Source organism: Rhinatrema bivittatum, chromosome 9 (genome assembly GCF_901001135.1).
Source record: "Rhinatrema bivittatum chromosome 9, aRhiBiv1.1, whole genome shotgun sequence".
In the NCBI taxonomy this organism is placed as follows: domain Eukaryota; kingdom Metazoa; phylum Chordata; class Amphibia; order Gymnophiona; family Rhinatrematidae; genus Rhinatrema; species Rhinatrema bivittatum.
In genome coordinates, this window is record NC_042623.1 from 67,368,679 (window position 1) to 67,381,045 (window position 12,367).

The window sequence follows — 12,367 nt, forward strand, 5'->3', positions numbered from 1 at the left end:
AATATATTTTAAAAAGTTTTTATAATGAGATTTTGCCTCTATGGCCAACTTCAATTCAAATTTTCTCTTCACCTGTTTTATCAATGTTTTTGTTATGATTACTGTTGTCAAGTGGCCCCACCACCATTACCTCTCTCACCAAATCCTGTGCTCCACTAAGAATTAAATCTAAAATAGCTCCCTCTCTTATTAGTTCCTGAACCAATTGCTCCATGAAGCAGTCATTTATTACATCCAGGAACTTTATGTCTCTAGCAAGTCCTGATGTTACATTTACCCAGTCAATATTGGGGTAATTGAAATCTCCCATTATTATTGCACTGCCAAATTGGTTAGCTTCCCTGATTTCACACCCAGGATTTACTTTGCGACCTGGCTGCCAAACCACAGCATGCTGTAAGACAGTAGAAGCTAACCTCCAGCTTAGCATGAGCCTTAAAAGCCTATTTCCCTACCCTAAGCCCATGCCACCTTTCTTGTGACACTATATGAACACTATAGCACTAGCTGAATCTGGGTCTTCCAGACCAAGAAACTGCATCTGGGGATTCCACCAATTGTGTGGCACCCCATCACAACCAAGCTATGGCCGCTCATTCGTAGCAATCATCAAACCCTGAAGAAGTACATCAGAGCTGCCACATCTGTCCTAGCACAAAAACCTCTACCTCATGGTCTGAATGTGCAAGTCCCTGGCTGCTCTGAAATATGTCCTTCAGAAAATCAAATTTGTCAGCCCTGATACAGAGAATATGCTAGGCACAAAAATGTACAAGTCACTTCTTCTGGTTTACCTGTGTGATGGGCAAGACAAACTGTGCTTGACTTCCTGGCTGACCCATAACTAACAAGGCACACGGGATCTGTGAGTACCAGCAGTGTGGACACTTAAAAGGTTGTGAGTAACCAGTGAGATTTCAACTGCCCCAAATGGGAGCATTGGAAATGTCCTTTGTTTAAAGTGAACCAGTACAAAGTGTGTTCTGGCTGCTCATAAGCAAAGCTTTATGGCAAGTGTGTTGTTTGGCCTCACAAGATTAGCAGGCCTCTCGAGCATGGCAAGAGAAAGCCAGACCCTGGCGCAATGGCGTGCGGATTTAACTGTACAATCTACTTGTCAAGTCAGCAATTCTGTTACATCCCCCACAGCCCCCCTCCCCATATCTGTGCTATTTGCTGCAAACACATATCCAGAGAGGGAATAGAGAAAGAAGCATCTCTGTTACCTACAAGCAAACTGTCAAGTGGCCCGATTGACTAAGTATAAAGAAATCGTGCGCAGCTCCTGGGTACCTGGCCACCACATCGAGGATGAGAAATCGAGCATCACAGACCACTTGCACATTGAGGGAGTGGAAGAGCTTTCTGTTGGGGAGATTTATTCCTGTCACGGGGTGGAATGATGGCCACGTGATTGAAGTTTATAGCTCCCAGAACATTGGGAAAGTGAGCTATGGCATAAAAGCCTCTTTTCAATTTCATCAAGTTCTGTCTGTTCTAAGGAAATGCTGTATAGCGATTAATGCAGTCAGATACAGCTGTTATGACCTGGCCAAGTCAGCGGGAAAAAGTGGTTTGGGACATTCCCCTAATGACCCTTACTATCATCTGGAAGGAATTGGATGCCAGGAAATGCAGGGTGGCTAAAAGTTTGGAGAGCTCCAGTATAGCATGGGACTTTTGTGTGACCAGATTCAGATCCTCTCAGATTTCTTTATATAATTCCAGGATAGCCTGAGAGCTGAGGTGTTACTTGCTAACCAAATAAATCTTACTTGGCAAGCCCAGCAATGAAGCTCATAGAGGAAAGATGCATTCCCTGTATCTCCTCCACCTTGGCTGCCTGCATGTCAAACACTACCGTGGGCCACGACCCTCTCCCTTCAGGAGCAGTGGCTCAGGCTCCGGTTCACGGACTTCCCTAGGAGGGGTTGGAACTTCCCTTGCCTGTTCTTGTGGTTGTTGTTGTTGTTCTTGCTGTTGTCTCTGATGAGTGTCCTGAAGTAGCCAGTATCCCCCAACAAGATTACATGCCACAAACATAATAGGTTTGGAAGCAGACCAGGTATGAAAAGGTGTTTTTATTGGCCCAGGAGGGCATGGTAGGTGTGTTTGATAGAAGGCCTCATTTTATTGTGCATGATAATAGCCGTTATAATTGCCATGATCTGCGAAAACAGCTGTGGATGTGCGATAAAAACTTTTTTCCCTTCTACCGCAAAAAAAAAAAAAATGGTATACTTATTACCGACATTGAATCCCGTGTTAGTGTGCATTAATCTATCGCAGAATGCAGTAGGACAACTTAATTTGCATTTACTTCTCCCACTTGCATACCAAAATTAAAATTTGCGTGCTTACTTGCGTTGTGATATTTATCATGTGTGCAATGCGTGTGAGCCCCAATTTAACACACGTTAGGACCCTAACACATCTTGATGAATGACCCAGTAAGTCCTGGAATCCTGCAGAAAAGCATTCTCCCTATTTTAATACTTTGTTGGTTTTTAACTAATATCATGAAATATGAAAAGTTTATCCTACCCCGTGGTCTTAAACTTTATCAGTCTGCAAGCAATCCCCACATAACAATACACCGAAAAAGTCAGAGTTTGGCAAATTAGACTGGCGAAGCCAGCCTCTTTGTGTGCATAAACCCTATTATTTATGAGCTAGGTGCTTGTCAATAAGGCTTGAATCAGTTCATATATTCATTAGTGACTGTTCAAGGAGTACTAAAAAATGTAGTCCATGAACCAAATCCAGTGATTCCCTTTAGAAGACACCAGTGCCCATATAAAAGGTTTCTGAGTGAATGAGCGATGAATGGATAAATAGAACATGGTTTGAAACAAAAAACTGTGACTATACAAGGCATTTCAGTTTTTCCCGTCGAAACGTGTTAATGTGCATCATATTATATCTTATATTATATCTTATGATATATACAGTGTTGGTGTACTGATACACTTCATGTCTTACCATATTGTGTGGATACAGCATAAAGATTATTTTAAAAAAAAAGAAAGAAAGGAGAAGAAACCATAGTCATAAAAAGTGAAGTGTCTTATCTCCCACAATCAATCTTACACATCATTTATTGTATTTGTCAAATTCTATAATAACAAGTCACCCATACAATAAAGATGTCTGATGGCTCCCTGCCCATGTGTTATAAAGAATTAACACTGGATTGTGTTTTGTCGAGACCATTCCTTTCTTATTTAATTTTAAAATTCTGTATAACAAAGGTGAATCATATGAATTCATTTTTGCAAAGCACAATGCCAGCTGCTCCTTTAATCCATGGCATCCTTTTAGCAAGTTCTGCCCTCCCACTGTTCCCTTCTCAAATGAATAGGACACAAAGTGGGGCCCGCAAGACAGCAATTTTAATGTATGAAAAACCTAGTACTGTGTATCTCAGATTTGGTGATGTGCCCTGCACCATGAATTTTTAACCTCATTTTTTTGCATTTTTCATTACTTTATAAATATATCTACGAGCATAAACTGCTTATTGCTCCTTCCTCTTCAGCCCCACCCCACTTCCTGATTTAAATTTCATAGGGAATTTTGTTTTCAATTATTATTTCATTTTCCCTTGGAATCTATCAGTGTTTGTTATATTGAACAAAAATAGGAGAAAAATCAGTGGAGAAAAATGACTCAGTTTTTTTCCACTGAAGTTCTCCCAGTTTTGTTCATGATAATAAACACTGACAAATTCCTGGGAAAAATAAAATAAAAACTAAAACAATACATTTGGGCCCGGATTTTAAAAGATTTATGCGCGTAAAACCGGGGGTTTACATGCGTGACCGGGCCTTATGCGTGCCTTATGCATGATCGGGCCTTATGCGTAAATCCCCAGGACACGCGTAAGTCCCGGGGCCGAAGGAAAGGGGCGAGGGTGGTCCGGGACATGGGGCGGGGCTAGAGGACCCCGGCACAGCGGCAAATAGCCACTGTGCAGGGAGATCGCATGCCAGCAGGGTGCCAGCACATGCTACTTGCGCCTGCCCCAAGGCAGGCAAAAAAGGTAGGACAAGGGTTTGGGGGGAGTTAGGATAGGGCTAGGGGGAAGGAAGGTTAGGGGAAGGGGTTGAAGGTCAGGCTAGGGGGTAGGGAAGTTCCCTCCCAGGCCACTCCTAAATTGGAGTGGACTGGGAGGGAACTAGGGAAGGCTGCGGGTGTCGGCGCATGCACATTGTACTAATGTGCACCCCCTTGCACACGCCAACCCCTGATTTTATAATATGCACGCACGTCTGAAAATCTACCCTTAAGCTTCTCTTTCATTGTAGAAATGCATTGACTAATTTGACTCGATCACAACATAGACTGATTTTTTGCCTTGTTTGACAAAAAAAAAAAGTGGATTTCATCCAGGATTTTACATTAGTATGTTATTCCACAAACTTATTTCTTCCTTAGTATCATAAATATAGAATAGAACTACACTTATAATTGTCTCATAGTTGATCAATTCAAGTTTATTCTTGGAAATGTAATTTGAAATGCAATAAAAAAAAAAAAAATAGAGCCACACTGTCACACGCTTAATGATTCACAACCAAGAAACTCATAACAAGCTTTAGTCTTTTAAAAGCATACAATTCACAGTCAAAGTTAAGGATTCTGAAGAAATCTGTGGTCATCCCATAATGACTACGGGTCATTTGCGAGTGGCTTCATTGTTTCCTCAGATTGTTCATGTGAGTCTGTAAGGAGTTTTATTTTTATTTGACTTTATCTGGCTTTACCTTCCTCCGTATCTGAACTTCCAGTCCAGCTAGAAACTGCCACTAACTCCACTCATTATCATTAATGGCTGGAGGTGAAAGGAGCAAAGCTGAGGCAACAAGAACTTTCATTTGCTGCTAATAGGAGTTCATTATTTAATTATTTAAAAACATGTATATACCGCTTTCCCAGTAGAATTGATCCAAGCAGTGAACATCAATAACATAAAACCACAATAAAATAAAATCAAAACAGAAAAATCAAGATTAAAAGTGGTGTATATAGCTGCAATAACTGCAGCATTATCAAGCCATTACCTCCACTTCATCACTAACTTCCACACAGGATCCTCCAGCCTAGAAATGGGGAACATCAGCCATCCAACTCATCCTGCATTTTATCATTATCCATCACATTATCCAACAACTTATCTTGAACAAAAAGTATATATAGGTTTTTTTTATTAGAAGATCTAAAGGGTAGAAGAATATGGATATACCATAGTTACGTGAAGGAAGTGTTATAATTAGCCATAAATTTTCACACAGAAATTAGAATATTTGGCTGGAATTTTATTTTCACCAGGATTTTATTTATTTACAATATTTGAATTTATAATCTGATTTTCAAGAATTCTCAAAATGGCATACAATTTTTAAAGAGCAGCAGCAGAGTGATGTGCGGCAATTAATTATACTGGACAATATCACTTTGAAAAGACAAATTTTACTGCTATATTGTGCACACAACAACTGTGCACAAAAGTTCAATTGTCAGAGTAGAATATTAGTTAAAAGAGGCCCTGACACAGCCATGTTTCGCGTCAGGGGGACAAGATTCCAAAGGTTCTCAATACAGCTATCTACAGTTCACGCGGATATCACGCGGATATCAAAGTTGCAGAGTCACGCAGCGGAACCGTGACTCTGCAACTTTGAGGCAAGCTTCAAGAACGGGGGACCCCATAGGGACTCCCACATATATTTGTCAACGCATAGAAGAAATGGGTTCCATCCCTGAGACCATCACGGAGCGGAGTTGTGATTCATAGAGCTGACCCGAAGGTCTCCAATACTATAAACTTATAACCTTGAAGGAGTATGGCAAATGAAATTGACCACGGAGTCAAGCAAATTCTGTGGCTGGACCGATTGTCTTGAAAGATAAAGACTCTTCTGCAGGGCAACCTAGCACTTAGAAAGCTTCAACACAATGTCCCGGAGCTTTCTAAGTGCTAGGTCGCCCTGCAGAAGAGTCTTTATCTTTCAAGACAATCGGTCCAGCCACAGAATTTACTTGACTCCGTGGTCAATTTCATTTGCCATATTCCTTCAAGGTTATAAGTTTATAGTATTGGAGACCTTCGGGTCCGCTCTATGAATTGCAACTCCGCTCTGTGATGGTCCCAGGGATGGAACCCATTTCTTCTATGCGTTGACAAATATATGTGGGAGTCCCTACGGGGTCCCCCGTTCTTGAAGCTTGCCTCAAAGTTGCAGAGTCACGGTTCCGCCGCATTTTGAACTGTAGATATCAGCTGTATTAAGAACCTTTGGAATCTTGTCCCCCTGACGCAGCCTGACGCAAAACACGGCCGTGTCGGGGCCTCTTTTAACTAATATTCTACTCTGACAATTTAACTTTTGTGCATAGTTGTTGAGTGCACAATATAGCATTAAAATTTGTCTTTGTCAAAGTGATATTGTCCAGTATAATTAATTGCCGCACATCACTCTGCTGCTGTTTACCTTTATGTGTGTGCTCTTTATTCCACTTTCCTTGTATGCTTATACAATTTTTAAAACAATGGAGGTCATTTTCAAAGAGTTACATGTGGTTATTTGTGTATAATTAGCATATATGTGCATAAATAGAATGTTATGTACATCCATGTTATTTTATTAATCATGAGAGTACGCATGTGAGCAGGAAAAAAAGGGAAGGTACAGGGGCGTTCCACGAAAGGATTTAGAACTATAAACACAATGTGCTATTTTGCAAGCAGTATACATGCATACATTACCAAACTTGGCCATACACTATAACACCTGCTAATGGACCCGTGCCATTGAAATCACACTTATCTTTTGTCTGTGTTTTTTGGGTGGGAGGTCTTGGTGACCTAGTGGGGGTTTAGGGTAAAGTTGCTGGAAGGTCTAGATCAGTGGTTCCCAACCTTGTCCTGAGGACCCCCCAGCCAGTCGGGTTTTCAGGATATCCACAATGAATATGCATGAGAGAAAGCATGCATATTATGGAAGCAGTGCATGCAAATTTTCTCTCATGCATATTCTTTGTGGATATCCTGAAAATCCGACTGGCTGGGGGGGGGGGGGGGGGGTCCCCAGGACAGAGTGGGGAACCACTGGTCTAGATAAAGGTCTGGGTGAACTGGTGGAGGTATCAATGAACTGGTGATTCCAAGTAGATGCAGAGTATGCACATACTTTATAAAATATGTGCCTCCACTTTTAATTGTTTTAATTATTACACATGTAAAATATGTGTATGTATTTTTATTAAATAGGTAGAGAAAGTTTGTGTGTCCCTGCATTAGAAATATATACTCACATACTGAAACATACCTGCATAATTCTGAGGCAGAAATACATGTTATTTTATATACTGTGTGGCTTCTGCTACAGAGTTTATAAAATATTTTCGTAAATCCCCTTGGGCCCACTTAGGTACACGAATGGTATATATGGACAGTTTTGAAAGTCCAGAATCTCATAAAGTTGGAATCAGAGCTATAGGCAAAACTACCTTTCTGACTCATGGAACTCATTGATGTCAGCCCACATTAGTAGATGGCACTGAAAATAGCCATGTTTTCTGGGGGTATCCAAATCCCATTGAATTGTTTGACAGATGAATGGTTTACGGGATCTCATTGCAAATATTTGGGGCTTTACATGAAAATGCCTGCTCTTGCAGCTGAGCCAACCTAGTATTCTTTTCTGAAGGGGGATACAGATGGCAGGGATCGATTTGCCTTGTAAAATATTAGCTTCTCCCTTAGGTATTGAGGGCCCAAACTGTGCAATGTTTCAAAATCTATTGCTGGAACTTTAAATCTGACTCAGGCCCAGGTTAGCAGCCAGTGCAGTGCATGCAGGATGGGAGAAATCCATTACCTGAATATACACCCAGTCAATAGGCACACTCCTGAATTGTGACTATTTATACCTTCTTAAAAAGCTTTTTTTTTGTAAATTCAGGTATAAGCTGTTATAATAGTCTGATCGGGCAATGACTAAACAATCATAGAGAAATATGATGTAAATACTGTAAAGAGTACTTGTTAACATCTTTTTTTTTGAATACCAGTTCTCAATTTTCACCTTAAAAGGTCTCACTCAGGGTTTGTAATGAAGACAGTTCTTTTTTGTGTTATTCTTTGCCATGTGCTGTGGAACATACTGCTGCTGAACATTGCTTCTGGAATATCTGCTGCCCCATGTGCTATGGATAGTAAAAGTCATTAAATTCTTGTGAACATAAAGAATTGGTCATCTTTAATCAAAAATAGCACTAGCAATTGAGCACCTTGAAGCAACGCTTTAAAAGGAGAATAGAGATAAGTACTGCTCCTTGTTTTAAATGGTATTTTAAAATGAATATATAAGATTCTCAAAAAAATGTTTTTGGTATATGAAGATTCCAAGTGTGAGATTGATTCCATTCATAGACCTATGAATCTAGCATATCAGCACAAACGAAAGGATGAAAGCAATAAGATTAATGTATGCAGTCCAAGTGCTTGTCATATGAGGTCTTCCTAACAATAATGGTTATAGTTTGAAATTTTGGGAGCACCGGTGAGCGAGATTTTTTTGTAATATTATGGATAAATCCTGGCATTCCTGCTATTTGAGTAATTATTTATTTTTATTTATTTATTTGCATTTTCTATTTCTGTGAAAATGATGTTCCTTTTAAGCTTAATAAAACTTGATATAACACCATTCAGAAAAAAATCACAGCAGTTTATCACGTTAAAACGAAAATCTGCACAGAATCAATATAAGAAATAAATATAAAAGATACACAATTATCCAATTCCAAAACATATATAAAAAAAATAAAATAGAAATAATGAAGAATACTAACATGCAACCTTTGGAACACGATCTCTAGCTTGTGTGCCTAGTCAGCCAGTTAACCTTTTCCTCAGCTTCAGATACCAGATAATCTCAGATCTTGATTAGAAAAACATTTATTAGAATAATGAATAATACCACATTCACTGTGAATTAGAAAGCATTAAGCAACAGGAGTAGTGGCACAGACTGAAGAGACTGATACAGCTGTGGTAAGTTCTATCTGAAAGCTCATTTGAGGCAGCCAGGATTCAAAATTGGCTGTTGACTTGAAAGAGCCTTCTTCCCAACGGAAAATCCCTCCAGGCTGTAAACAGTTCAATGCTGCTTTGGGACAAGGGACCAATAGAAAAGGAGAAATTGGAGGCTGGAACAAGTCCAATTAAAACATTCAAACAGCAACTAATAATCAATCATAAAGGACTTACACCCTGCAGAAATCTACGCAATATCAAAAGATGACACAGGGTAGCAGTGCAATAAAGAGAAGACAGATTATAACAACTGATCCCCTAAAGCCTCCTATCCACTGAAAAGCATTAGAGTAGATTTGAAGAACACAGCTCCTTGGCATTCTGAGGAACTCAGAAGGCAAAAATGGTGGGTGAGGAGGAAGGAGAGGAAGTAGAAGGTGAAGAGGATAGTGGAGGATAAGTTGAGTTGGAAGGTATCTGCTAGTAGTTATCTGTTGGCAACTGGTATATTGAAATCTTGACCCAAACCTCTGTTAATTAGCCAAAAAAAATATTTTTGCCAATTAAAAGCCTGTAAATCCTGAGAAGGAGGTGGTATTTAGTAGCACGGAGGATTGGTGTGAGGATTTTTCAGAATACTTTTTGATTGTAAATAGTGAAATTGAGGGCAGAGCTGAAGGAGAGTGGATCAGGGTAAATGAATTATGAGGTTCAGGAAGCTATGGATGTGTTTTTTGGGTCAGACGATCAAAGGGGCAGGAGGGGGAGGAGTGGTGGATGTGAATTATGTGGGAAGATAGGTTTTCTGTGCATGATGAGTTGGTTCCTATGTTGGGAGAGATGGGCATTAGGAATAGGAACTGGAAGTGGGAGAATTTGTCATTGGTAAGCTCCCCACATTTAGTAAATACTAGGGATGTGAATCGTTTTCCATATCGTCTTAACGATAGAAATCGTGTGGCAGGGCAAGAAAATCGTCTTAGGCACGATTTTTTAGTTAAAAAATCGTTAAAAATCGTTTTTTCCGATTAGTGCGCACTAACGGGAGTTAGTGCGCACTAACTGGGAGTTAGTGCGCACTAACTGAAAATGATACAATTTGACACTTTTCAGGTCAGTTAAGGTCAGTTTAGGAATGAATATGTATTCCTATTGGCTGCCCTCTTATTTATTCATGTTACCAAGTTTCCTACTGACAGTATATGGGGGATGGGAAATGGAAACAGTTGGTAGCTTGACAAAACAAGTAATGTGATCAGTCAATGTGACTAGAACTTGTGCCCTAACCCTGATACCAGGGGTATTGTGATCTTCCTGCACACAGTGCCCTATCCCTATTAATACCAGGAGTGTTGTGATCTTCCTGCACACAGTGCCCTATCCCTAATACCAGGGGTGTTGTGATCTTCCTGCACACAGTGCCCTATTCCTGATACTGGGGGTGTTGTGATCTTCCTGCACGCAGTGCCCTATTCCTGATACCGGGGGTGTTGTGATCTTCTTGCACACATCCCGATATCAGGGATAGGGCACTGCATGCAGGAAGATCACAACACTCCTGGTATTAATAGGGATAGGGCACTGCATGCAGGAAGATCACAACACTCCTGGTATTAATAGGATAGGGCACTGCATGCAGGAAGATCACAACACCCCTGGTATCAGGGATAGGGCACTGTGTGCAGGAAGATCACAATACCCCGGAGGAGTGAGGGTCAGGCAGCTCCCCCCTGTCTGTGAAGCCAGCCTCTCACTAGTAATGCAGGGAGGGAGCTGTCTCAGACTTCACCATCCCCCCCCCCCCTTACCCACACACCATTCACTAGCTGGGACATGGGGGAAGTCAGGAGTGAGGGCCAGGCAGCTCCCCCCTGTCTGTGAAGCCAGCCTCTCACTAGTAATGCAGGGAGGGAGCTGTCTCAGACTTCACCACCCACCCCCCCCCCCCCCCTCACCCACACACCATTCACTAGCTGGGACATGGGGGAAGTCAGGAGTGAGGGACAGGCAGCTCCCCCCTGTCTGTGAAGCCAGCCTCTCACTAGTAATGCAGGGAGGGAGCTGTCTCAGACTTCACCATCCTCCCCCCCCCCCCTCACCCACACACCATTCACTAGCTGGGACATGGGGGAAGTCAGGAGTGAGGGTCAGGCAGCTCCCCCCTGTCTGCGAAGCCAGCCTCTCACTAGTAATGCAGGGAGGGAGCTGTCTCAGACTTCACCATCCTCCCCCCCCCCCCTCACCCACACACCATTCACTAGCTGGGACATGGGGGAAGTCAGGAGTGAGGGTCAGGCAGCTCCCCCCTGTCTGTGAAGCCAGCCTCTCACTAGTAATGCAGGGAGGGAGCTGTCTCAGACTTCACCATCCTCCCCCCCCCCCTCACCCACACACCATTCACTAGCTGGGACATGGGGGAAGTCAGGAGTGAGGGTCAGGCAGCTCCCCCCTGTCTGTGAAGCCAGCCTCTCACTAGTAATGCAGGGAGGGAGCTGTCTCAGACTTCACCATCCTCCCCCCCCCCCTCACCCACACAACATTCACTAGCTGGGACATGGGGGAAGTCAGGAGTGAGGGTCAGGCAGCTCCCCCCTGTCTGTGAAGCCAGCCTCTCACTAGTAATGCAGGGAGGGAGCTGTCTCAGACTTCACCATCCACCCCCCCCCCCCTCACCCACACACCATTCACTAGCTGGGACATGGGGGAAGTCAGGAGTGAGGGTCAGGCAGCTCCCCCCTGTCTGTGAAGCCAGCCTCTCACTAGTAATGCAGGGAGGGAGCTGTCTCAGACTTCACCATCCTCCCCCCCCCCCCTCACCCACACACCATTCACTAGCTGGGACATGGGGGAAGTCAGGAGTGAGGGTCAGGCAGCTCCCCCCTGTCTGTGAAGCCAGCCTCTCACTAGTAATGCAGGGAGGGAGCTGTCTCAGACTTCACCATCCTCCCCCCCCCCCTCACCCACACACCATTCACTAGCTGGGACATGGGGGAAGTCAGGAGTGAGGGTCAGGCAGCTCCCCCCTGTCTGTGAAGCCAGCCTCTCACTAGTAATGCAGGGAGGGAGCTGTCTCAGACTTCACCATCCTCCCCCCCCCCCTCACCCACACACCATTCACTAGCTTTGACATGGGGGAATTCAGGAGTGAGGGTCAGGCAGCTCCCCCCTGTCTGTGAAGCCAGCCTCTCTCTAGTAATGCAGGGAGGGAGCTGTCTCAGACTGGTATCAGGGTTAGGGCACTGTGTGCAGGAAGATCACAACACTCCTGGTATTAATAGGGATAGGGCACTGTAAGAGATGACTGTAGTAGATTGAATAAAGATC